Below are 26964 nucleotides of genomic sequence, written 5' to 3'. Positions count from 1 at the left end.
AATCTGGTCCTTTGTTACTGTGTTCTCATCCTCAAAATTTGGAAACACAAACATTCTTCTAGTTCCACTGTTCGATCATAAGAATTTTACAGTCACGTCCCGTGCTCCTATGTCAACAGCAACGCCAACATACTGTCTTCTCTGTTTCCTGTTTCCATTGTCATAATTGGAGTTCACTACAACAAAACTTTCTAAGTCAAGCACCGGTCCAGAAATTCCAGAATCTTCATAGTTCTCTCTCTTGAATTTCTGCCTCAATTTCCACATTGTCATATTCTTTCTGCTTTTCTGTAACAACTGCTTCATTTTCTGCCTGGTTTCTGACAACAACTTGATTGTGAGTGAAGTGGCAACCAAAGAGAGATTGTCCTGCAGGAATGTTCAATTTGCGACTGTGAAGTGTTGTCCTCTTACTAGAGTCATAGCATGCTTCAGATAGTAAAGCTTCGAAACTGGACGACCAGGATGTTTCTTTTTCATTTTTACCAGACTTTTCTGGAAATCTTTTGAGGACCGTCTGTAGGTCAAAAGGAATTAACCCAGTGCTGTGGAAGCCACTCCTTATGATATCAGCGTTTTGTGCTTCAATTTTCTGTACAGTTTCTTTCAGGAGGGCAGGAAAGGCATCTCTAGAAATAGGCCCATGTGTGGACATTTTCCAGGTCGTCAGTACGTGGGCCAAACGGCTGAAGAATATGTGTACTATTTGCTGGTAAAAAATTGAAAGAAATGATGTGATTTTCACATTACTGGACCACTGATAAAGACACATGACTGGACAAATTGTCTCCAATAATGACTCCCTTCCAGCTGTTTTAAATATGGCAGTGCTACCGTAAAGAACCAATCTTCAAAAATCGGAAGGTCAAACCACCCACTTTTGTTTCTGTTGGATCTCGTACTAGGCGGGCCACCTTCTTGCTATGTGTCCCATAAATGTTCGGCCTTGTAAAAGATGTATGGGGGAAGTAGCTTTCCATTGCCACTAACACACATCATGAGAGAAATACTAGTCTTAGAAGAGTCTATTACCCTCTGCATGTTTTATGCCCCTCTTAACAATCATGTGTTTCTTTCCAGGGTCATCACACAAATTCATTTCATTATAATTGATGACATTTTCAGGTGGGATGTTCTCTAAGGCATGTTGTACATGATTAAAAAACTCTTGAACAGTCTCCAAACTAACCTCAGCACGAGCTCTCGTGATATTCTCAGACAGACGAACAGAAAGAACATTTGCATGTTTCTTCAAGAATGATCTTGCCCATTCGACGCCTGACAGATTCTCGTGAAATCGTTTCTCTTTTCTTCCCAACCTGTCCAAGTATCCTTTCACAGTGTAACGTAAATCATTTGAAGTGAGAAGGTAACCCCACTGTGCTGCCTTTAAGATACCATGAATCAGCATTTCTTCTTCTTCAGGATCAAGAACAGATGGTGCTCCGATGGGTTCTGGGTTTGTTCGATTTACCTTATTTTCTAAGGTAGACTGTCAATTTGCCAGCTTTAATGGCTTTTACTGCTGCATCTACTTTATATTGTTCGTAGTTGCAGTGTATCTGTGCTCCTAACTTTCTTTTATATGCACACAGCATTGTCTGAAGCTCACTTTTAAAATAAACAGGACAAATACGAAACAACAATTACCAACAGCCTGATTCATTTGATCGGCGCGCAGACAAAGAAGTTTCCGCAAGAATTCAACAAGCCAAAATGAAGCCGACAGTAGAAACCACTCTCAGCATGCGTTGTTTTTCACTAACAATGGAAACACGGGGAAGCCAGTGAGAACACTCATTTTACATTCGAACAATGCAAGTGTGGTAATTCTAACTTCAAAACTTCAGGAATAACAACATAAATGGAAAAAAATGCCGTTTTGTCTGAAATGACCTTGTTCGTCTGAAATAACCCCATCTGATGGTATGTAAATGATTAGATTATGGCATTTCTAGATATAGGAAAGGCATATGATAGTATGGTCAGAACAAAGATTTTGAAGGCTCTAAGAGAGAGGGGAAAAGGAGTTGAGAAAGATATAGTATGTAGAGTGCAGACAGAGCACATACAAAGGCCAACCAGAGCTGCGCGAAGACAACGGAGTGGTTCAGTATAAGTAATGGACTAAAACAGGGAAGTGCTCTTTTCCCACTGCTCTTCAATAAAATACGCAACAACTGATGAAGTTTTATAGTGCCTAAAAAAATCTGTGTTGTTAGAACCTATTTTAGGTTTATGCTCCAAAATCGAGCCTTTTTTTTAGGTTTTTATATATTTTTAATGGTTATACAGGATTTTTATGCCACACAGAAGCATTTGCTTTGATTGGTCACAAAAAATTCAATGACAAACTTGTTTGAAATGTACTCTCAGTCGATACCCATTCCTTCAAGTCCATGGTGATTTTACAAAGCTGTAAACAAAGTAAAATGTCTGGTGCCACTGTTTCCTGTACAGTCCAAAGTGCAAACTTCTGATCTGTGTTGTCCTGCTCATGTTCGTGCCACTTTGATGCTTTTTAGCATTCACGCCTTGCAAACTAACATTTCAGCATTGGAAGTTTACACCACTGACTATGTTTTTGTTGAAAGATTATTTTCTGCACATAAGATTATCCTCACAGACAAAATTGTGGAGTGGATTTTATTAGCAAATTTCCAAGGGTAAGTTCTGCCATCGCCGTAGGGTTAAGCAAAAAACATAACGTTATGCAACATGTTACGCAGGATATAGGTGTCTCATTAGTCATTTTTTTGCTGGTGACTATACCTAATCAGCATTTTTTCGGAATTTTGAACTATTTTAAGTTTTTTTTTAACCTTCTTCAGCATTTTTGGAGCCTAACTTAAAATTTTTAGAGCCTATTTTAGGAACCTAAAAACACACTTTTTAGAACCTAAAAATCTGAGGTCTACTGATGACTTAGTGATATGGGGAAACAGGGAAGAAGAAGTACACAGACATCTTGATAGTTGGAATGAGGAAATCAGAAGAGCAGGAATGAAATTCAGTGAAGAAAAAGAGCAAGTTGCTAATAACAGGAAGAAACGGAGCCAGAAATGAACCAAGAACAAAGATGGACACAGAAGAGTTGAGGGTAGTGGAGAGTTTCAAATATCTAGGAAACATAATTGAGAGAAGTGGAAGAATAGATGAGGAGGTAAACAGAAGAGGACAAATGGGTGGTGGACTACATCAAAGCATTTGAAGATTAATATGGAACAGGGATGCACCTATGAAATACAAGATGGTAATACAAAGGTCGTTCAAGGTTAACCGGGACTTTTATTTCTGCAGAGGAAATAGGTAGCAGAAGAAACTCCAAACTATGTCAGTTTTTCAAAGTATTCTCCGTGCGCGCCGAGGCACCGTTGCCATCGTTCTGGCAGCTCCCGAATTCCTTTGGCATAGAAAGAACTTGGTTGTTGTCGTAGCCACTGGAGGACATCGCTCCGTAGTGCTTCGTCTGTCGTGAATTTCTTCCCACTCCATGCTGCGTCTTTTGGTCTCTGGGCTTTGAATTGTGCAACCATGTTTCATCACACGTGATGATGGATTGCAACAATTCATCACCTTCTGCTCGAAACCGATTCAGAAGCTGTTCACAGACCGTCCTGCGTGTCCACTTCTGATCGAATGTCAGCTGGCGGGGAACCCACCTTGCACAGATTTTGGGGAAGTGTAAGTGGTCGTGAATGATTGTCTCAACACTCCTGACACTGATATTCACCTCGGCAGCAATATCCCGCACTGTTACTCGCCGGTTCTCAAGAATCATTTGCTCAACACGTGCGATATTCACTGGTGTGACTGCAGTCGGGCGAATGTGTCCATGCGCTTCATTTGTTACCAGCTCCCGTCCTTCGCGAAACTGCTCACGCCATTCGTACACTCTTGTCCGCGACATCGTTTGTTCACCATACTGTGCTTGCAATCGTCTGAAAATCTCAGCTGGTTTCACTTTCTCCTTCACGAGAAATTTGATTACACTCCGCTGCTCCACAGCCACAGACACACTGCTTGCCGCCATGTTCGCTGCAACTGCTGCGCATGCGCGAAATACGTCATGCCGGGCGCTAGTTACTCGCGAAGGAATACATTATGTCACCCGCACGTTTCATCATGATCCGGCTATTCATCGATTTTTTATGTACGAAAATCCCGGTCAACCTTGAACGACCCTTGTATAACACACTATGTGCCAATAATTACATATGGAGCAGAGATTTGGACAATGACAGAGAGAGAGACAAATGAAAGATGCAGGCAGTGGAGATGAAATTATTGGGGAAGACTAGAAGGGATAGAATAAGAAATGAGGAGATCCAGTGGATAGTGGGTGTGGTGAAGCTTCAGGACAGGATAGATCAGGCACAGATGGTTCGTACACACGAAGAGAAGATGTAGAAAAATTACCACTAAGAACTTATAATGCACAAGTAGTGGGATAAGGCCCAGGGGAGACCAAGATGTCAGTGGAAAGAGCAGATAGTGGAAAGTGTTAGGAGAAGAGGACAAGATTGGATCAGGAAAAAATGGAGAGGCTTGGCTTCTATGCCGACCCAGCCAGAGGCAGGAAATAGCAAAGATGATAATGATGATGATATTCTGTACATTACAGTAGTATTGAATAGCCAATGTACATGCTCACTGGATTTTATCCGAAACAATGGAACAATTCTAATTCAGTTTTCATTGTAAATGTCATTAGATTCAATTCCACAATATATTCAATGCCAAATCCCAAACCAGTATGCACATGATGGTCACCCTACTGAAAAAGAGAATCTTAATTAGCATACATATAAGTTGATTTTGGCACCGAAGAGTTTAGGAGCTGAAATTATAACACACAGAGGTTAGTGGAGCTTTAGTTTATTACAAATAGACGAAATGTTTACTCACAAATTGTTGTGTATTCTTGAACTGTGTGCCATGGTAGCTCAGTCGTTAAGAAATCTGACTACCATGCATGAGACCCCGGTTCGATCCCTGGCAGTGAAGAACCGGGATTTTTCCACCTGTTCAAGTGGCTACAGCGCCCACCCAGCATCCTACAAAGTGGGTACCTGGAGGAAACTATGGGGGGGGGGGGTAAAGGTGGCCAGCAGCGTGGTGCTGATCAAATCGCCCCCACCTTCTGCTGTGATCAAGAAAGTGAAACTCCACACCCTCTATACGCCTTCATGGTATGGTGCAAAGCACAGGGGAGCACTTTCTTTTACTTTTATTTTTGAACTGTGGGAATCATTTAATAAGGAGTGTTTTTTTGCTATGTCAAATTTCATATTCATTGATCCTAAACTATAGATCGACCACAAGGAAAAAACCTTGGGGCGAAAAGTCCCCACGCAGCTTTCCCTTCTTCCCTCCACCTCGGGCCATAAGGAAGCATGGTTCACTCTCTCCCTCCCCTACTCACAGGAGTACGGTGCATAGGAGTCGCGGGTCTGCGCAGATTGTTTTGCTCGTGGTTCCACTATAGTCCGTCGTTAGGCCACATTTGCCACCAAATGTACTGATAACACAAAATTTATATGTATTTTTTTATTATTGTTCCCAACATGTGGAACATTCTGAATATTACATACCCATACCCCCACTCCCCCCAAGAAAAGAGCTGCTTCTCAAAATGTTCAAGCAAACAAATTGTTTTTATGAATCTTTTCTTCTTGGTAAAGAATGTATTATCAGTAGACCTCGGATTTTTAGGTTCTAAAAGGTGTGTTTTTATTGTCCTAAAATAGGTTCAAAAATCCCTAAAATAGGTTCTAAAAATCCTAAAATAGGTCCTAAAAATCTTAAGTTAGGCTCCAAAAATCCTGAAGTAGGTTAAAAAAAACCTAAAATAGTTCAAAATTCCCAAAAAATGCTGATTAGGTAAAGTCACCCGCAATGAAAATCACTAATAAGACACCTATGTCCTGCATAACATGTTGCATAACGTGGCACCAGACATTTTACTTTGTTTAGAGCTTTGAAAAATCACCATGGAATTAAAGGAATGGAGATCGACAGAGAGTGTATTTCAAACAAGTTTGTCATTGAATTTTTTGTGACCAACCAAAACAAATTCCTCTGTATGACATAAAAATCCTGTATAACCATTAAAAATATATAAAAACATAATGAAAGGCTCGATTTATGAGCATAAACCTAAAATAGGTTCTAATAAGAAAAATAAGTTTTTTTAGGCACTATGAAACTTCATCAGTTGTTGCGTTTTTTATTGAAACGCTGACATAACTTATTATTTCTAACATACCTGTAAAGGAAAAAATAGGTTAAAAATCTAAAATCCGAGGTCTAATTACACTGTGCAACAATGAAAATTGGTGCAGAACAAAGACATATGATTCCTATGGAGTTTAGTGCCCTAATGACGATAGTGAAAATCGTTTTTCGCTATCACCAAAACTTTTCTCTTGAAACACAATTTTATCAGCGCATGACTGCATGTTATTGTTGTCGCGGCGCTTATCAGCACAGCCTGTTACTAGGGCTCGACAGTGCATAGGGGAGGGGGTGGAGAGGAAAGGGATAGATTGCCACTTGATTGAGGTATAGTGGAGTTGCAGTTATTTGCATCAGTCAGTTGCTAGTGGGATCACACAGTGTCTGTTCCTGCAGTGTGTGTTGTGCAAAATCCCTAATGTGAAGAATTCTGTTTGTTCGTGTTCGCATGTTTCTTGTGTTCAGCGATGTCTAGGAAGTGTGTTAATTCACCAAACCTTTTCTGTTATGTGTGTGGTGAGTTTACGACGAAGTTCCAAAGATATCCCATTTCCCCGCTCGTCAAAAAGGCATATGAGTTGTATTTTGAATCAAAGGTAGATGAGGGTAAGTGTTGGGCACCACAGAACTGTTGCTCACGTTGCTTCCGCTATTTAAGAGGCTGGTTGCATGGAACCCACCCATCTATGCCATTTGCCATACCACAGTTGTGGAGGGAACCTAGAGACCGCATAACAGATTGCTACTTTTTATTTAACAAAAGTAACAGGAATCTCAAGTAAATCAAAACACACAGTTTCATATCAAAATTTGGAACCTGCAATGTGCCCAGTTCCCCGAATCTGCAATGCACCCAGTTCCCCATTCTGATTCTGTCCCAGTTCCAAAGCCACCAGCAGAATGGACACTGGAAGATGAAACAGACGATAGTAGTGACCAAACAATAGATCACAAATATCTTGATTACATGTCATCTACATAACAGCCACAACCACAGCAATTGTCACAGGCAAAATTGACCGATCTTGTAAGAGATCTAAATCTTTCAAAAAGGCAAGCAGAATTACTTGGGTCTCGTCATCTTCAAGAAAGAAACCTGCTACAACCAAACACTAGTATATCATTCCTTAAACGACAGCTTGGTCTTTCCACTTTTTTCTCAATGGCAGAGAGTCTGGTATATTGTAATGACATTGATGGGCTGCTTACAGAATTTGGAATGATTCACAATCCGGAAGAATAACGCCTATTCATAGATTCATCAAAAAGTAGTCTCAAAGCTGTTCTCTTGCATAACGGAAACGAGAAACCTTCGATACCAGTGGCCCATTCTGTTCAGTTGAAAGAAACCTACAAGAACATGAGACTACTTCTGAAGTATATTCGCTATTCGAACCACAAATGGAAAATCTGTGATGATCTCAAAGTTCTGGGGCTTGTGTTGGGAATGCAGACTGGTTACAAAATATTGCTGTTTCTTGTGTCACTGGGACAGTAGGGCATGGAAAGACCATTATGTAGTGAAACAGTGGCCTTCGAGATAAAGCTCAATCCGGGTGAAAAAAATGTTTCGCTTGATCCTCTTGTTGACAATGACAATGTGCTGTTACCACCGCTCAATCTGAAATTGGGCTTCATGAAGAATTTTGTGAAAGCAATGGACAGAGATGGCAGGGGTTTTCAATTTTTACTGTCCAAATTTCCTGCGATTAGTACTGCAAAAATTAAAGAAGGTATTTTCATTGGGCCTCAGATTCGTGACTGGATGAAAGACATAAACTTAAAAGAGTTGCTGACAGATACTGAGAATGCAGCTTGGCTTGCCTTCAAAGATGTATGCAACAATTTCTTGGATAACGTCAGGCCTGACAATTACAGGGAACTGACGGAACACATGCTGGACTGTTACAAGGCTGGTTATGGAGTGTAACATATCTTTGAAAATACATTTCCTGCATTCTCATTTGGATTTTTTCCACCTTATTTCGGAGATGTGAATGACGCTCATAGCGAGCGATTTCACCAAGATGTCGCTGTCATGGAAATACGATATAAGGGAAGATGGTCACCAAACCTTTTGGCAGATTACTGCTGGACACTCCTACAAGAAGTTTCACCATCCACCCCCAAACGGAAAGTTTCCAGGACATGTTTCTAACTTAGAAGTAGCAGCATTCTCGTACCATTTTTATGTTTTAGAATACAAACAATTAATTTTGTTCCATTATCTGTATTTTATCCAGCTACAGGTTCATCCTGTACTGTAATGGAGTTGTTTCCAAGTGGCTCGAAAGTTGCTACTTTGTTTTTTATGAATTACAATATATTGCTAACTATAGGCCTATGAAATATAGAGTAAGTGGTACATGTGGCATATCTTTTCCAGAAAAATTTGTACGTGATGGAACATTTCTGATTTCATTTTTGTAATCAGCGTATTTGATTTAGTAAAGAACACCTTCTTTCATCTCTTTATCAGGTGTGTTTACCTCTATCCATAACATACGACCGTTACAATGCAATGTTGGCATTACATAAAGTGGGAACAATTGACATTTTTCATATCATGGAACTAGCATGAAACTAATCCTGGAACCTATTCCTTAGTTATTTTATACGTACTATACGTTTCTCGAACAAGAATAGTCACTTACGTGAAATTTTGAAAATTTCACACTTCCGCATTGCACAATATAATGGTTAAATCCTATTAATTTCGAAGACCCACTGTTTTCATTCACAAAAGGGTACGGCGTTTGAAGCGGAGATGGTACCGCGCCACTGCATTGTTTGTTCCCGTGTGGTGGTAGTTGCAATTTCTCCCATTCAGCGGCACTGGCATGTGCATCCTGGTTTGCATCGTCTGCTTCCTGTTGTCAGATGGCATTGCCAGTTGGTGGTTGGGGAGCTGGGCTGTGCTGCTTGGTATGGTGATGTTCCCGTTTCCCGCGTGGCTGGAAGGGGGTCGAGTATGTGCACCACATCTTTTCTTTTTCAGGTTGGGGATCTTTCTGAGGACAGGGTGCCAGGTCGGGTGTGCCTGTCGATTGTCCAGGTACAGTGCTGGTTTCTGTTGGATGATAGCATGGGTTTCTATGACAGAGCCGCTTGGGGGAAGTATGGATATGGAGGAGATGGTGTGGTTAGTGGAGTGGAAATGTTGAGAGAGGCCTGATTATGGTTTGTCATTTTTGGCATCTTTTATGTGTTCATTAATCCGTTCTTGGACAGTGCGGATGGTTCTGCCAATGTAGGTGTTGTGGCATTGCCATGTGGTCTTGTAGACACCAGGGGATGCAAATTTGGGTAGGTAGAGTCCAGCGCAGTTATTTCTGCCGTGCGATGCGCGAAACAACTAAAGAAGCAGTGTTGCTAATGGAGCAGATAGAAAAATCGCTGCATTGCGCCGATGCACAGCTGTTACTTACAACAAGGAAATTAGAGAATTCAGGTCTATCTAACATTGAGTTTTAAACGTCATTCATTATACCTGAACTAGGATTAATATGTACTAACAAGTGGCTTTGTATGTAGTTACATACATATGGACTAAAAATTCGCAAAATATGAACTAACACATAAGTAAAATTACCAAAAATGCTGCAAAGAAGACTTCTTCATACGATTCCTTATTTGAGTGATTTCAAACAAAATAAAATATATATATATATTATTTTTCATTGCATTAATGCACTGGTGGCGTTCTAACTTTTCACTCCCAAAACCCGTATACACTGGTATGGAACTGTAACGGCAGATAATAACATGCCAACGTGTTAAACCGCTACAATTGCACCATAACACTCCTCCTCAAGCAGTATTATTATTTCCTCTCTGAGATCGGCGACAGTCGGTTGCCTTTGTTGTACATTTACAAAGGATGCCAGCTTCCACAACAATAACAAGTACATATACTGCCACTAGACGATAAGCTGCGCAGCTTTTTCTTTTGTTATGAACCAGGGCCGGCGCTAGTCATTTTGCCTCCCTGGGAGGTGGCGGCAGATGCCGCTCTATTTCGACCCCCCCCCCCCCTGGTCATTACGCAGCAACGGAAAATTGAAAATCAATATATTCCTAACTAAAACATCAAAATATAAAATAAATAATGAGACTTCTTATGCTATTTCAATACTATTCAGCGCAAAAGAATATCTCGCTCGATCACAGTTTTCAATAGGCTTATTTTTTTCTTCTCTTCAAATTTTGCCGCTCTGGGCGATGGCACGGTTCGCCCTCCCCTTCCGCCGTCCCTGCTATGAACTTGGTCACCCATCAAAGCATGGCAATTTTAACACAGAAAACAATATGTATCGCATTAAGCAGCAAAAATGACAGCCTCCTCTATGCAATTTCTACAAGAACATGTGCCGGAGCCAGAGTTGAAATGATGTTGGAGCCACATAATTTATTTATTTTGAATAATTCCAAAATTATGAAATATGAACAATTTGTGAATTAAACCTGGCTTCCTCCTTCATGAACTCGTGCACGTTGCTTAGAATTTCCCGAGCTTGGCTATGCAAGGTTTTTGATTTCAACTTCGACAGAACTGGAGGCATTATGGAATTTAACGTTCATTAGCAAACACACATTTTTACATACACACACGCAATACACGCACACAACGTCAAACCGGTCAAATACTTAGTATAAAATAAAAATATGGTGCTTCCAATCCAACAAAACTCTCCGCCACTTTACCTGCCTTTCCCCTTCCGTCACAGAAATAGTGCTTCATTATTACAGTTGGCAACACTAGTTACTAGCTAGCCAATGAACATGCACTGCATAAAAGAAGCAACCACTACGCCGTGCTATATTGCCACATTACCGTCCCTGCCGAACGGTGGGAACCGCGAGCTGGAGCGCTATTCAATTGTTTTCAATGATGTTTGCGCGAGTGTGTCCAGGAATGGAATGACAATATGGCAACAATAGCGAAGGTTTTCGAGCAGGGTAGAACACGTGATGCTAAGAGAGAGGGAGACGAAACGAAAATTCGTTTCTACGCAACGGCAAAATTATGTGTGATGCACTCTAGTATCTCTTGAAGTTGGGTAGTGCTCTTCCGATTTGGGATATGGGTTTATGTGCCACTCGGATGTTGAAAGGTTTGAGGGCCTTGGCAAATTTGCCAGATGTGATTCAGAATCATATTGAACTTTACTAAATACTATTAGGATGCTTAAGGCTCTTTGTGTAGCACTGAAGACATAAACCTCTTAACATTGCCTGAGTCGCAGTATGCTCCAAATGTCGAAAAAACCAAATGTGACATATTTCACGTCTCGGCATTTATGGTTAAAAAACATGTATTGGAACAGATGACCACTTTTTTGGAACAACCCCAAAATTGGGGTTTAATCTCGCAAAAAATCACTAGAAAGGAAGTAGACGGTTATTTACAGTTCTTTAGACATACATTAACAGGGTGAATTGAAAATCATACGACACCCTTTCATTTCAGAAAAGGAATTGATAATTAAATATCCGAGTAGCACAGATAAAAGGTGGTGATGGGACCTACATTCCAAGATAGAACTACAACATAGCCGCCATATTGAAATCTGCTCTCTGATGTATCTTGCCTTTGGGTTACATATCATATGTGACTCACATATGATATATCAAATCGGGCCATTTTTTTTCACCACAGAATTTTATTTGTGCAATTACATTTGTTTTGTAACATGTTGTGTGGTACAAAAGTTATTAGCTCAAAAATTTGAAACAACTACATCCAAATGACCACATGATGTTACCCATTATGCTCGTTGAAGACACTTTGCCTAGTCGTTATACACCAAAACATGTGGAAAAATTAATTATGTGTAGGCCTCCAGGACTCCTTGCTGCAGGTGGTCCTCACTGCACCCATATTCTCCCTAAATGCACAGGGCTAGCTGGAAATGCTGCAGGAGAGTCTTCTCTTCAATTCTTAGTGAAGATGGCAGTTTCCCCTGTTATTTCCAACATAATGAAATTCCATCACAGTATGGAGCAAATGTTCATCAATGTGTCGATATGAATTACCTGGTCATTGGATTGGTCGGAATTGTCCAGAAGAATGGACATCCAGGTCACCCGACCTAACCCCCTGGTTTCTAACTGTGGAACATCTGAAATCTGAAAATCCACGACAAAGATCACTTGCAGGAACACACCCTGGAGACTTGTAACATAATATTTCCAGAAATTCTTGTGGGAGTGCATAACAAGTGCATTATGCTCTGTGCTCAGCCATGCAAAGAGTAGCGTACTGAACACATCACATAGATGCATAACATGTGGTCCTTGGAGGAATACTGCTCACATTTTCATCTGGCGGCTGGGAAACAGAAGGAATTACCGATCAGTTGAATGCTATTCGACTGACATCGGACATATTCATGGCACTAGCACTAGACACCGAATGCTCCTAGTAGGATGAAACAAAATAATAACGTTTAGTGGATTGCAGAAATGAATTTCTGAGGGAGAAAAATCCTTGCCTGATTTGTACACCGTGTTAGATCTCAAGGTCACGCCCCCACTTTCATAACCCCCAACCACGCCCGCCAGCCATTCCTGTAATCATTCCATTTGATTGCCTCTCACAACGTCATGGGCAGATTTAGTCTGAGACTCCGAGGTCTTCCCGATGGTGCAGTGGTAGCATCATCGCCTTGTAATCAAGGGGTCCCAGGTTCAATACCCGGTGGAGGCACATAGTGGTTCGGATCCCACTTTAAACTGTAGATCCAGTCCCGATTAGCTATACTGTGCATAAAGTGAACTTAAAACACCAATTGAATCAATCAGTCTGAGACTCCGACAATGTGTGCAAAACCAAGAACGCCGTTTTACTGACACCATATTAAAAAAAATTGCACATTTTTCAGGTACACTAGTAATTTCAACTCATGTACAGTACATTCATGTTAAAAAAATAAAGAAATATTTGCTCTCTCTATTTTTTGTGAACTTTTTAAATCTTCCCGTTTGACTGCCTCACCCTGTATTACATTCTTGCATGCATAAAGTTTTGTAAATATATCAAATAAAGTAATGTGGCCATTCTCCATCCAAGATGAAGTCTGATGCATTATTTTTTACATGGATTAAAGCAAGTCTAAATTTCTTGTTAAAGTACAGCTTCAGTTTTTATCTTAACCAGTCTTGTGGTAGCGATCTTTCATTGAATAAGAATATACAGGGTGTCCCACTAGCTTTCGAACCCGAAAAATATGTTATAATTTCCGAACAAACATACATAGGAAAATTTCATTTCATTCACCCGTTACATTTTCTTGATTTCCAACTATACCTAAGTAGTGGGTAATGAAGTAAATGTTAAGAAAAGGGGGAAAAAAAGTCAAGGAAAAGGAAAGAAGGGTCAAGAAAAAGGCATGAAAAAGTCAATAATTTTGGATTTGTTATTTTGGTAGACACCCTCTTCCAGTTGGTATCAGCTCAGCTTTAAATAAATCAAAAATTTGCCTTAAGAAACATTCATATCCAACTGAAAATCCACCCAGGAAAGTGGTATTATAGTTTATAGTAACCCTAATGTGTGCTCAAGTGACAGATTAGGTTGCCTCCATATCTAGCACACAACTCATGTTACATGTGACTGAAGATACAAAAAATGAAAACATCAATGGAAAATGGTAGATTTTTGAAATGGTGTACCACAAAAGGAACAGATGATATCCAAGCCACAGACGTTACCCTAATGTACGTCAAAATTCCAACTTGTTATTCTTGCATGTTGCAGTTCTATCCTGAATGGTAGGCATTTTTTTCTGGTGTCCTTAGATATTTAACTTTCCATTCTGTTTCTGAAATAAATGCGTGCCCAATGACATTTAACTCTCACTGTTAATGTCTGTTTCTGTGTGTGTATTTATGTATACAAGAACTGTATGTAATCGTCTACTTCCTTTTTAGTGATTTTTTATGAGGTTCAAGCCCAATTTTTTAGTTGTGGTTTTCTTTTGCATTACATGTTTTCAAACCTTAAAAATGACGGAATGTAACATACATTTCACATTTGGTTTTTCAACTTTGGATGATACTGTGAAACACATATGTACTATTTTGAACACTAATCCTGCCCTTGCCTATGTGGCTGGCTGACGAAGTTCAAGTTTAAAAAAAATAGATTTTATAAATTTTTATCTTCTTCTATTTTATAAATGAAATTTAAGTTTATTCGACCATAAGTGTGTAGTCTCGTGTGTACTGAAGATAACAAGACTTTTTTACTCAAGCATTCATAGTTTCCTGCCAAAAAGATCACGGCTTTTACATTTGGGAATATTTTTCTAAGTAAGTATCTGCAGCAAGTGTGCAATTCTTGGTATGAGAATGTAATGCATATCGGGCAATATGCAGGTACTGTTTTGAACCCTCACTTTCTCGTGGTGCCTACGTGGGGCCTGATAAATTTTTAATTTTGGGATAATAAGATATTTTTTTTTACTTTCATTATCATCTATTTGGAAAATGAATATTTTTTTTTCAACAGCTTTGACTGTACTAAAATGACGAGATATAATTTGTAACGTAGTTACCAAGATATAAAATTTTATTTAAAGCCTTTGGGCAATTTTAAACTTTCTCCTGAAAATGCACTCCGTGATTAAGAGTCTACATTTACTGTGTACTAGTGCCATGAAATGACAAGTTTGAATTTTGACACACATTACGGGAAGGTCTGATTACGTAGTGTGCTCAACTTGGCTTGGATATCGTCTGTCCCTATTGTGGTACACCATTTCAAAATCCACCATTTTCCCGTAATTTTTCCATTCATTTTGTATCTTCAGTCACATGTAACATGAGCTGTGTGCAAGATATGGAAGCGGTGTAATGTGTTTTTCTTGGGCCCACATGAGGTAACTAGGAAAGATAAGACAACTTTCCTGGGTGGATTACAGTAGTATTTTCAGGCACATAAGATATGCATGTTTTGACATGTAAAGTTCTAAGGGCATATTTTTGATTTTATTATTTGCTAATATGAATAAAATGTGGGTATTTTCATGCAATGAGATTTGTTTGGTGTGTAAATATCACCAGGCTGTGATCAATAGTTCTGAAGTTAGCTCCATTGCACATTTCTCAGATTTGGATCACATTTTCTGTTGCATACCATCTTCTTCCAAAGGCTACAACTTTAAAACTATTTCCGAGGGGAATCTAATATTTTGTGTAGAAACCTTCCGGACATCATTGAACCATCTTGTCAAATTTCATCAAAATCCAAAACTTACGTTCAGCATGTAACAAAACATTTGCACAGAAGAAATATATTAGAATATATTGAAGAATTAATAGTGAGAGAAACGATTTGTGTGTTCAATATGCAGTGAGTCAGTGAGAGAGTTTGCATATCTTCAAGAACATTCAAAAATTCATATTGTTGAAAAGCCTTTGACACAAGGGAGATCTTACAAAACGTTCAGTTCATAAAGGATAGAAGCTCTATTTCTATTCAACATTTGAGAAATATTTTTGACACAATCCAATTCTGTCAAGAAATTCAAGGATTCATGTTGGAGGCAAGCATTCTGTATTCGAGCATGTGTTTTAACATGAAATAGACTGTTTTTTAAGTGGGAAATTGTAAAGAGAAGAAGAAGGTTTTTGTAGTGGAAATAAGATGTAAACTCCATAGGAAATAGTTGGTGCAATTAACCTGTACCGCATCATCATAACACATATACCCATTCTGAATTGTTAGCAACATATGCTCATGTGACTCATGTTATCTGACTGCCATAAAATATTTACAGTGTTGGCAAGTAACAGTTACTTTTCGAGATCAAGTAGCTGTAATTGTAACAGTTTTATCAGCAGAAGTACAGTAAAACCTTATTGATCTGGATCCTGATAAGCTGGACTTCACTTAATCCGGACAGGCAATAAAAAAAAAGCAGAATGCAAGGTTTTAAATGTGGCTAGAAGTCAAGAAGAGAACTTCCCAAAGAAAAGACAGTCAACCACTGACGAAATTCTGTTTCCTGCAGACTTTGTACTGTACTGTATAGTGTATTTAGGCCTATGCTCTTTAAATACACCATAATAAACTTGGTTTGTTGCTATAAACAGAATTTTAATGCACTTTTTACTGTTCTTTTAGGACCAGTTTTTCAATGTTCAGTTAAAGTTCATGTTAGCACGTAACTGGAAGTTTGTGAAAATTTCGATTTTTAAATGTACAGTTAACTCGTAACTGGAACTCTGGTGGAGATTATCTTTACTGCTACTCCTTCTTGCAGTTACCAGCCTAACTGGAAGTTGCTAAGCAACATGGCTGCCCCATGCAGGTATCAAAGTTCCGCACTCGCAACTTCACTGTCAGATTAAACAAGATATGATTCATAAAACTGTTAAATTGGTACAGAAAAATACTTGTTTTGTTTGGCAGAGCTTACCAATGTCCATGTAAATATGGAAATTAAGCAGCGTAATTGCTAGAATTCACTTGGCAAGGTTGTGTGTTGGAGAATTAGTGACCAGGATAACTGATCTACCAGGCAGGACAAAATCCATACATTAATTTGGTGCAATGGTTAGCGGCACCACCTTGGGGAGCATGTTGTGTTTTGTAATACGAGTTCGAGTCCTGGTCACAGATCTTTTTTTTCTTTTCAAATATTTATTACGTCTGTTGCCTTCAATTCATGCTTTATTGTTGAATGATCTTCTCGGAGAAATATTACAGTAAATTTTTTTAAAATAATTTTTACTCGTACCTTCATATTTCTAGGGGAGAATTCACACCGAAGAAACACGCAACACGCGAAACGAGACCTGCAACATGCGACATGTAACACGTGACACGAGTGTTTCACATGAAGAGACAAGATGCACACGGCTAGCGACACTGGTTTTTTTGCCCAGTTTGCATGATGGTACTGATATAATTGCATTAATCAGTTTATTAGTCACCCGAAAATAACGTAACAAGGGACATTGTGACATTTAAATTGCATTGTAAAATTTGTGCAAGTTATTGAAACTTGGGAGAGGCATGTTGTGCACGAGAAAACTGAGAAATAATATGCACTGACCTCAAACTGTATATGCTAGACTTTTCAGCCTGAATAAAGCGAATACCTAAACACTAGAGAAATGGTTCTCAACCTTCGTGAAACCATGTCATGGTATTTTTTTTTAAAGTCAATGCCCTTAGCCGAAAAATTTTCCTCATAAATCTTTACAGTATATAAGATTTTATGCATGAATTAACATATACCTATGAAATTAAATATTGATAAATAAATTCTAGCATAATCATAAGAGTAATAGTTTGATTACGTGTGTAGGATTGTTGACAAATATAAAAATATGGAAGACAAAGTGGTAACGTCGTCTCCTTGTAACTAAGTGATCCCAGGTTCGATACCCGGGGAGGCACCGGGTTAAATAAAATGCATAAAATGGACTTAAAAAATGAAAACTCACAACTCAAATATGATATTGGTATTATGATAGTTGTCAACCAGCTTCAGGAGAACATTTTGGGGCTCAGTATAATTGATACGAGGGCACAACATCGGGTGGTTGAAAAACAATGCACTAGAGTATTTTACCATGTTGACTAATATATTTTGGACTAAAGTGCCTCATAAGCTGACTTTTTCAAATAAAAGCAGTCAGGTAAATGGCCAAAACACGGCCTCTTTTCACGATGTTGAAGGCAAATTACAGCCGATAGATAACTGCATCAAAAAACTTGATAAAGCTAAATGAACGTTGTGTTTAAATCTTAAAGCATTGTTAAAACATTGTACATATCGATACTTTATTATATCAACAAATTAGAGATTCAAACATAATGACGGTTGAGCTCTCTTCTAGAGTCTAAATACAGCTCGTTGGAATGAAGCATTCGCTGCGCATGCGGAAACAACAAACTGAAACAACACGATGCACAGTATTGAGAAAACGGCACAGTCCGAGAGGCACGTAAGCGACACACGATACGTGCATGTTGCCGTGTCTCTTCGGTTCGAAAGGTTGCATTGATTACTGAGTGTTGGCTTCCAAGCGACACGTGTTTCGTGTTGCATGTCGCATGTTGCGTGTCACGTGTTTCTTCTGTGTGAATTCTCCCTAGAAGTTTACAAAGCATGCTTGCTATTAACATGTTATTTTTTCACTCAACAAACATGCATAGAGAGGTACAAACAGGCAGTCAAATGTACAATATGTACATATTAATAGTGTTTATATCAACAGACAGGTAATATTAATGTTTTGATTTTAGAGTTCTTCATGGTTCTTCTACAAGAAAGTATCTACGCTTGTGCCTCATAACTAAAGCGCGGATTTCTATGTAATTACATATTTTTTCCTTTATATGTACAAGCGTGGAATTAAAATATATTGACGAATTACGTCAGTAGAGATGTCACAGTGAAGTTTTATATTACATATTTTTACATATTTTACTAAATGTTACATATTCCTAAGATATGAAATATTTTTTACATAAAACAGTCCTTAAGAGGAAAATCCAATGAACTTTTGGCTTACTAGTTAAAAAAGTATCTTCTCACTTCCCCTCCCCATTTCCAGGTCTAAAAAAATATAGTAACTTAAAAGTGCGATTTGCCTTCGTTGTACGTACATAGCAGTTCGTTGATTCGCCGCATTGTAACAATTACATCAAGATTCGACAGTGTTTCAGTTTCCAGTTTGTAACATGGAGCGGCAAGCAACACACAGCGAACGAAGAGAACCAACAATGGAAGGTGGCAAGTACAACGCTGAGAGGCACTTACCTTTCATCCGTACATTGTTGTGATCGTTTTGATTTTTGCAGCCGGCGGCGACAAATCTTGAATGAAGTATTGTTAACTCAACCGTAGAATTTCGTATATATATATTTCGTCGCCTTTTCATTTTAACCATTGGAGTTTTAAGAAGAGCTTGCCTCAGTATTTAAACAGTGTTTTAGCTGTAGAAAGCTGGAATGGCTCCGCCTACCTCCTCGTTATCTCAAAAGTTACGATCTTGGATAGCAGTCGATGATGCATTTACTACGGATGGTAAAGTTATTTTTTGTCGAGTGTGCGATAAAAAAGTTGGGTGCACTATGAAGTCTCAATTAGATCAACATGTTCGCACTTCACTTCATGTGAAAAACAAACAACTACGGAGTGAAAAGAAGCAAGTTTTACTAACCCAGATGCAAGAGGATTCTTCATTCAGTGTGTTTACAAGGAAATGTGCGAAGCAATGATTGCAGCAAACATCCCTTGGTATAAAATTCAAGTACCAAAGTTCCGGTATTTTCTGGAAAAATATTGTGGCCGTAAACTTCCTGACGAGTCAACCCTTCGAAAGCGATATCTTCCACATTCCTACAAAGAAATTAGAATCAATTAGGGCAGAAGTAGGCAGTTCCTATGTGTGGATTTCCATCGACGAAACAACTGATGCTTTGGGACGGTATGTAAGTAATTTCATTGTTGGAACGCTAATTGCTGATTCTCCATCTACACCACATCTCATTGCATGCAAAGTTCTAGAGCGTACTAATCATTCCACCATAGCACGATTTGTGAATGACAGTCTTAAATTGTTGTATCCGGATGGCGTACAAGAAGAGAGAGTTCTTCTCATGTTCACAGACAGTGCGTCATACATGTTAAAAGCTGCTACGGCATTTAAAGTGTTTTATCCTAACTTGATCCACTTTACTTGCTTGGCACATGCTCTCCAACGCATTGCTGAGGAGGTGAGAGGCAATTTCCCGGAAGTCAACCAACTTATTTCTTCCACGAAAAAGGTGTTTCTGAAGGCACCACAACGTGTGCAAGTTTACAAGGAACAATTGCCATGTGTACCACTTCCTCCGGAACCTATTCTTACTAGATGGGGCACTTGGATCCGGGCAAGTAAGTTTTACAACGAACATTTTGAAGAAGTGAAATCTGTGCTTGACTCATTTTCGGCAGACTCAGCTGTATCGGTACGCACTGCTCAAAATCTCTTCAAGGACACCAAACTTGCTTGCGATATGGCATACATAAACAGCAATTTTGGTTGGATTGATACAGCATAAAAAAACTTGGAACTGTTGGGCTTCCTCTCCTGGAAGCCATGGATATATATGAGGATGCAAGAAAGAAACTGTCTGCTGTTGGAGATGTGGGAGAGAAAGCTCGAAGAAAATTTGACGCAGTGACTGAAAGAAACCCAGGTTACGTCAGCTTATTTACAGTGAGCCGCATTCTCAATGGTGAAACAGTTAACCCTCCCAATGATATTTCTCCCGACCACATTCACCTCCTGAAGTACGCTCCGGTTACTTGTTGTGACGTGGAGAGAAGTTTCTCTGCGTACAAGAACATATTATCTGATCGGCAACAAACATTTACTTCTGAACATTTGGAAATGTACCTGGTAACATATTGTAAGTTAAATAATTAAATACAGTGCCTGCCCCAAGATCAAAGGTAACCTGAATTTTTGTAAGTGCTTTTTGAGTGGAAAATTTGGGCAACGAAAATTTACTACTGAACATTTTGAATGGTACCTGGTGACATTGTATATGAAATATTGAATATATTCAAATTGTGGTTAATATTTTTGCTCTATAAGAACATAAAAAATACTTAATGTAAGCATTGTAATATTGTAACTTCAATTTTTGTAAGTCTTTTTCAAATAAACATATCCCTTTGTGATGAAAAAATGTAACAAAAATAGGAAGTAACGTTTGGAATAAATATTTATAGTACATATTTCATTATGAATTTACATATTTTTTACATATTTCAGACATTTTTATTACATATTTATGTACATATTTTAGGGGTTGATATTACATAAAAATCCAGGCTTTACTCATAACAGCATTTCTCCCACGTGGAACTGACCTTAATTAGAAGAAAACCAAATTTGTAGTGCTGGCTTTCGTTAATTTAATTCGTAAGCATACAGGATGGATATGCAACCATTGTTCCAATCGTTTCCCAATCCCAATGCAATAACATGCTTTCGAGCGCGGCACTCATGTAGTTCTACGTATATTTAAATGCCAGGCTGTGTGTCAGTCGACGTGGTTTGAAACTATACTAACAGATGGCGTGCAGATTGATTTCCTGTAATTTCCATGCTTCAGAGTTGCCAACACACTGTTTTAGAGAATGAACCAAGGTTTAGTTAACTGGCAGTTACTTTCACATTGAAAATCCCGGTGCTGATTAAGACTGGCTGTTATCTGCAACTGGCAGTTAGTTAACAGAAAGATTAACAGGACATTGAAAAACTGACCCTTAGGTTATTTGAGTTAATCCAGACTTTCGTTAAACCATCAACTTATCCCCCCTCATTTGTCTGGATTAACGAGGTTTTACTGTATATTTTCAACAGTTACTTCTACAGATATAACAGTTAAATTGCTATGTAAGTGTCATAAATTATTGGTGATTTAGGGGTTAAAGTGAACCAAGACTGAGTTTCTGCTGTGAACATTGGACAACCATTTTATTTATTTAATACACTACACAAAAGTCCATCCTTTGTTACATTAATTCTTGAAAACAATAGATATAGAGGCATTCTTGTAGTAAATTCGTCTCCTATCAATGGCTTGTCAGGACGTTATGTCCTAGGGAGAATTGAATATTCTCTTTTCCATTAAAATTTGGTTTACTCCTAATTATGCTGTTTTAACAGACTAAAAGTCATGCAGTCTAAATCATTCTTATGGCATTGCGCTACAATGACAGTGTCATTCCTCTGACTAATGGTACCTCTTTGTACATAATTAATTCTTAGGGGAAGACATGTACAACCTTAAACTAAAGGAATGGTACCATCACTTTTACTACTATTAATTCGGCTTATGCTCTGCATAGTAGCGGACATTAAATGCTCCTCTATTCCTTTAAACATATATGAAACACGTGTGCACTCTCTTACTTATTTCATTATTTCTGTGCATACAAGTAAAACGACTATTATTATTTCTTAGCTAGAACATTTAATCAACGAGCGGGTTATAGTTCAACCGAAGATGCATAGCCAACAATTAGCATTTTGTTTTTTCACATATTAACATAATTCAGTAATAAAACAAATTATTCTTTAAATAAAATGCAATGCGACTATCTCATGTATTATCTCGACTATCTCCTTGTCAATTTGCACTACAATTATTAGTATCAAGGATCCCATCTTCAGGGGTGAGGAGATTTCAGTCATTTTAACTACAAGTGAGTCGACCACTTAACCTTGTGCATTTCATAATTATATGAAATAGAATTAAATATCCTCCTTGCAATAATCTTAACAGATTACAGCTTAAAACACATAAAGACAACGCGTTACTTTTTGGATGATTCACAAGTTACGGTCTGTTTTTAAACGAAAAGAAAATTGAAACTTCAAATAACTTTAATTAATTTTTTTTAAAAAAAACAAAAACAATTGATTCAGCATACTCTCTGCTGTGACTCACTGAACACTCCATGGTGCAATTGAGTCTGAATCAATTAACACTAAATTAGTATCTTTCATTGCGATAACCTTAATATTGACTTTTAGTCCTAGTTGAGATATTAATTAATTAATTCAAGGCACCCCTGTAAGGACAAAGGCTATTATAATTAAATGCCACTTTCTACCTTAGTTAAAATCCTGAGAATGATGAATATTTCCAGGTGGTAGTTCTGTCATAGCCATCGAGGCCTGACCAGGGTACCGGGTTCGAGTGAACCATGGCGCTACCGGGAGCAGAATGATAGGGGTTCATCGAAAGATGTGCACAGGCTGGCCACATTCTGGGAAGAATGTGGCTCCCTCAAGTCCGACATAGAACATGATGGACACTCCTTGCACCAAATTGCCAACCTGCCACGGATAACCGCAATGGAGCTGGAGCTCAGGACTATTCCCTTGTCACCCGTGGTTACTGAATAAAACATCTTATTTTCTTTTCCTCCACATTTTAAATTGTGTGGGTGATCGACCCTGACTTCAGGTCAATTAACCAATCGAGGGGTGAGGGGATGGGGAAGGACAGAATTAAAGCCGAGTATCAACATTAAACATCATTAACAGTTTTGACACACTTTCTGTAATAAAGCCACCCCAGAAAAAAAAATTGCGGGGAAAACAATTCTGATATGTCATATAAATACGGTGCAAAATGAAAATCCTACATCTCTAATCACGTAGGGATCTATTTTTCACCGCATTTCCATATAAATGGATGAAAAGCCCAAGCATCGCCATCCACTTTGCGATCTATTAGGCGTTACGAGAAAAGCAATGTGCTAAATCCCGAATCTCCAGCATGTAGCTTTCCAGCCTTTAAGACGTGGCGATTGAACCAACAGGTGTTTCTCACCCCCATCATTGTAGATGGTAGAGACGGCCCCAAAATGGCCAGGTGTGAATACTAGCTTAGCTTTAATGTAAAACTCATGTTTTAATTTAAACACTTCTGACTGAGCAATGAGAATGGCAAATTAGGGTGGGAAGAAAGTAAACTTACCCTGCTCGGTAAACGAATAAATCTATACCTCCAGCTGTTGCTCCTTCAGACGATTACCAACCGAAGACCTCATGCTACCCCTCTCACGAAGTTTTGTCCCATACCCTTGACCTTCGCTTACTTTGCTAAAGGTAAGCATCCTCAGTTTCCTGTGTAAACTCCTTATTTCACAATATTCTAGGAGCAAGTCTTGACAGAATCAATATTCTTTTACCGGGCAGGGAATGTTATGATATTCGAGATGGTCATTTTGTCCACACGTGCCGCCTCACGTAAGATGCCACTGCACACATTCTCTCAGGTTAAATAGTCAATTTTCAAGTATGTCCCCTTAAACCTGGTCATCCAGCATTATGGATGGGTCACACGAAACAACTTAAATGGAAAAATATTTGGGGTTTCTTGAATTTTTTAAGTCTAATTTCAAGTATTAGGTTTTTGTGTGACTATACTGGTACTGGGGCAACCTTACCATCTCAGGATTTCAGAGTCAAATAATTTATGTACTTTACTGTTCTCCTGGGAACCTGTAATTGGAAAGCAGGCTTGTAATTGTTGGAATGAGGCTACCTATTGAAGATGACCATTTCCTATAGAAGTTTGAGAGCCAGTGTCCCTGGAGAAACATAATCAATGCTGAGGGAAGGATGTCACCTTGTCGATTCTTGAGAAGGCGAAGAAGTCTCATTGTTGCTGTCTTAGAGATATGAGATGCTAAAAAGAAAATGTTATTTCTCTCTTCTTTAAGTATGTTGATGTTTAAATTGATTGATTGGTTGAGTTGGTGTTTTAAGTCCACTTTATGCACAGAAAGACTAATCTGGCCTGCATCTACAGTTTAAAGTGGGATCTGAACCACTATGTGCATCCACCAGGTATTGAACCCATATCATTTTGTAGGTTTGGTGCGTATTACTCACAATCCCAGAATATAAAAAAAAGGACGTTAAAAACTGTACTTATGTATGTGAGTATGTTGTTCCAATATTTCTTACTGTAGAACGACGTTTCGGAGATTAACTATCTCCTTCTTCAGGTTCGTATGATCAAACTAGGTACTTAGCATAGTACCACGTCGAAATGTAATATATTGATTGTGGACAAGGGTTGGTGTGGATACATTTAAAATATTATATCCTTGCCCTAGAGGTATATAAAAAGCTCGTCGTTCACTAAAAAAACATGCACAATAAACCTATTCTCATGTTAAAAATGTTAAGAAACTAAAAAAAACTGCATGTTGGGTAGGAATGGCCGAACCTGCAAGTTGTATAGTGATACATGCAGTTTTTTTTAGTTTTTTAACATTTTTAACATGAGAATAGGTTTATTGTGCAAGTTTTTTTTTAGTGAACGACGAGCTTTTTATATACCTCTAGGGCGAGGATATAATATTTTAAATGTATCCACACCAACCCTTGTCCACAATCCTTACATTACATTTCGACGTGGTACTATGCTAAGTACCTAGTTTTTTCATACGAACCTGAAGAATTGGATAGTTAATCTCCGAAACGTCGTTCTACAGTAAGAAATATTGGAACAACATACTCGCATACGTAAATACAGTTTTTAACGTCCTTTTTTTATATTCAGGTATTGAACCCATGACGCCTTGATTACAAGGCGACGATGCTACCAATGCACCTTCGGGAAGGCGTATGCTATGTTTAAAATAATAGGAGTTAATTGTGTTGTTAATTTTGTGCATAAGTGTGTTGGTTTATCTACTAAATATAGGATTATGAAAATAGCAACTGCATTTGAAATGTATTATGTGGATTCCATATTGTTGTACCTTGCTATGTGTGCATAGGAATTCAACACGAACTGGTGTTTGTCGAGCCAATCTGTTTTCTTACATGCATGGGAGGTAGTGTAAATTAAGGTGTTATCCCCCCAAAGGAGACAACAACTGAGAAACCTGATTAAGAGGAGATACCTAACTTGTTTCCAACCTTAGTACCTACCTTTACATGAAAGTCAGTAGGTATGTGCTACCACATAAGAATGAATATTCATTGACTCGAGTCCTTATAGAACATACGAATATAAAGCAACAAGCAATAGCAGAACTCCATGACACAGTGGTTAGCACAGTGCAGTATTATGCTAGGGGCCTCATCCCAGTTGTGAATACCAGTCTGGTCGTGAGTGTTCTTTGTGAGTGTCCCTTCATCAATTTCAACACATCATCACTGATTCTCATCTTCGCGATTATCCAAAAGTGGCAGAAAAGCAAATTAAAATAAATCAAATCAATCTGTCAATTAAATACTAACATTCTCTTCTTAAAGAGCTCCTGGTCTGTTGAGAAAACATGTTATATCTCTGTCTGGTATTCCATGGTACTTCATATCATTCTAAAGAATGATGGGATCTGAACCTGTCATTGTGCAATTAATAACTGGGTGATGTAAGTTAATTATCATTCATCCTCTGATGAGAGCAGTCATCATTGGCATGACGAGTTAACGCTTGGCAATGCGAAAGGTACAAATAAAATTAAGGAACTAAACTGCAGAAAAGACAATGGTCACTCGTTGGGTTTTGTGAACCTTTGAACCTGAATCATGGCTGGGTGTTAGGATAGTTACCTGTCTTATCTGATGAATTAGGATGAATAGAATATACGAAGTCCTCTGTTGGTTTATCAATTTGTTGACCAGAGTGTCGTCTCACTTCTGCCCTACTGCTCTCCTAAGCTCTTCTCCCTTCTCAACTCCAATCCAAAGTCAGTCCCCTCTCAGCTTGTCTCACCTCTATATCCCTAGGCCATCGAGCTCTTCCTCCATGCCGAATCGTGTTTTAATTGCCACTATGCAAACCGCCGACTCCATAGGCAGAAGAAACTACATGTTTCCTGAATAGCTCAGGAGGTTTGCATAGCACAACACTGTGCATTGTTTACATGCCTCAGAGGCTGAAACAACTGAGAAAAACAAGTGAATGCCCTGGTCAACGTGAAGCATTCAGAGAGACTTTATAAAATAAACATATAATCTTAGGGATTGATACGTTCTACCGCCGTGGAGAAAATTTTCCATGTTGAAAATTTAAAAGTCAAATCGCAAAGCTTGACATGACCCACATTCGCCAATTCCATATATTTTCTTAGAAAAAACAAGCATACAAAATATAAAGACAAGAAAAATAAAATTAATCATGTAACATAGCTTTCTCTTGTTTTCCTAACCCCCAAAAAATAAATAAATACTCCA

The 26964-nt window shown here is 38.6% G+C and overlaps 1 protein-coding gene across 4 annotated transcripts in view; it reads left to right on the top strand.

Moving 5' to 3' along the window:
- The window catches only part of LOC145989836 (uncharacterized), a 159089-nt gene that overhangs the window by 32710 nt on the left and 99415 nt on the right, over nucleotides 1–26964 (top strand). The gene's annotated exons all lie outside the window — the stretch shown is intronic.

This window comes from Lepisma saccharinum, chromosome 7 (genome assembly GCF_977018435.1).
Source record: "Lepisma saccharinum chromosome 7, izLepSacc3.1, whole genome shotgun sequence".
Taxonomy (NCBI): Eukaryota; Metazoa; Arthropoda; class Insecta; order Zygentoma; family Lepismatidae; genus Lepisma; species Lepisma saccharinum.
Note: the sequence above shows the minus strand (reverse complement) of the source record. Positions and strands in the feature narration are given on the sequence as shown.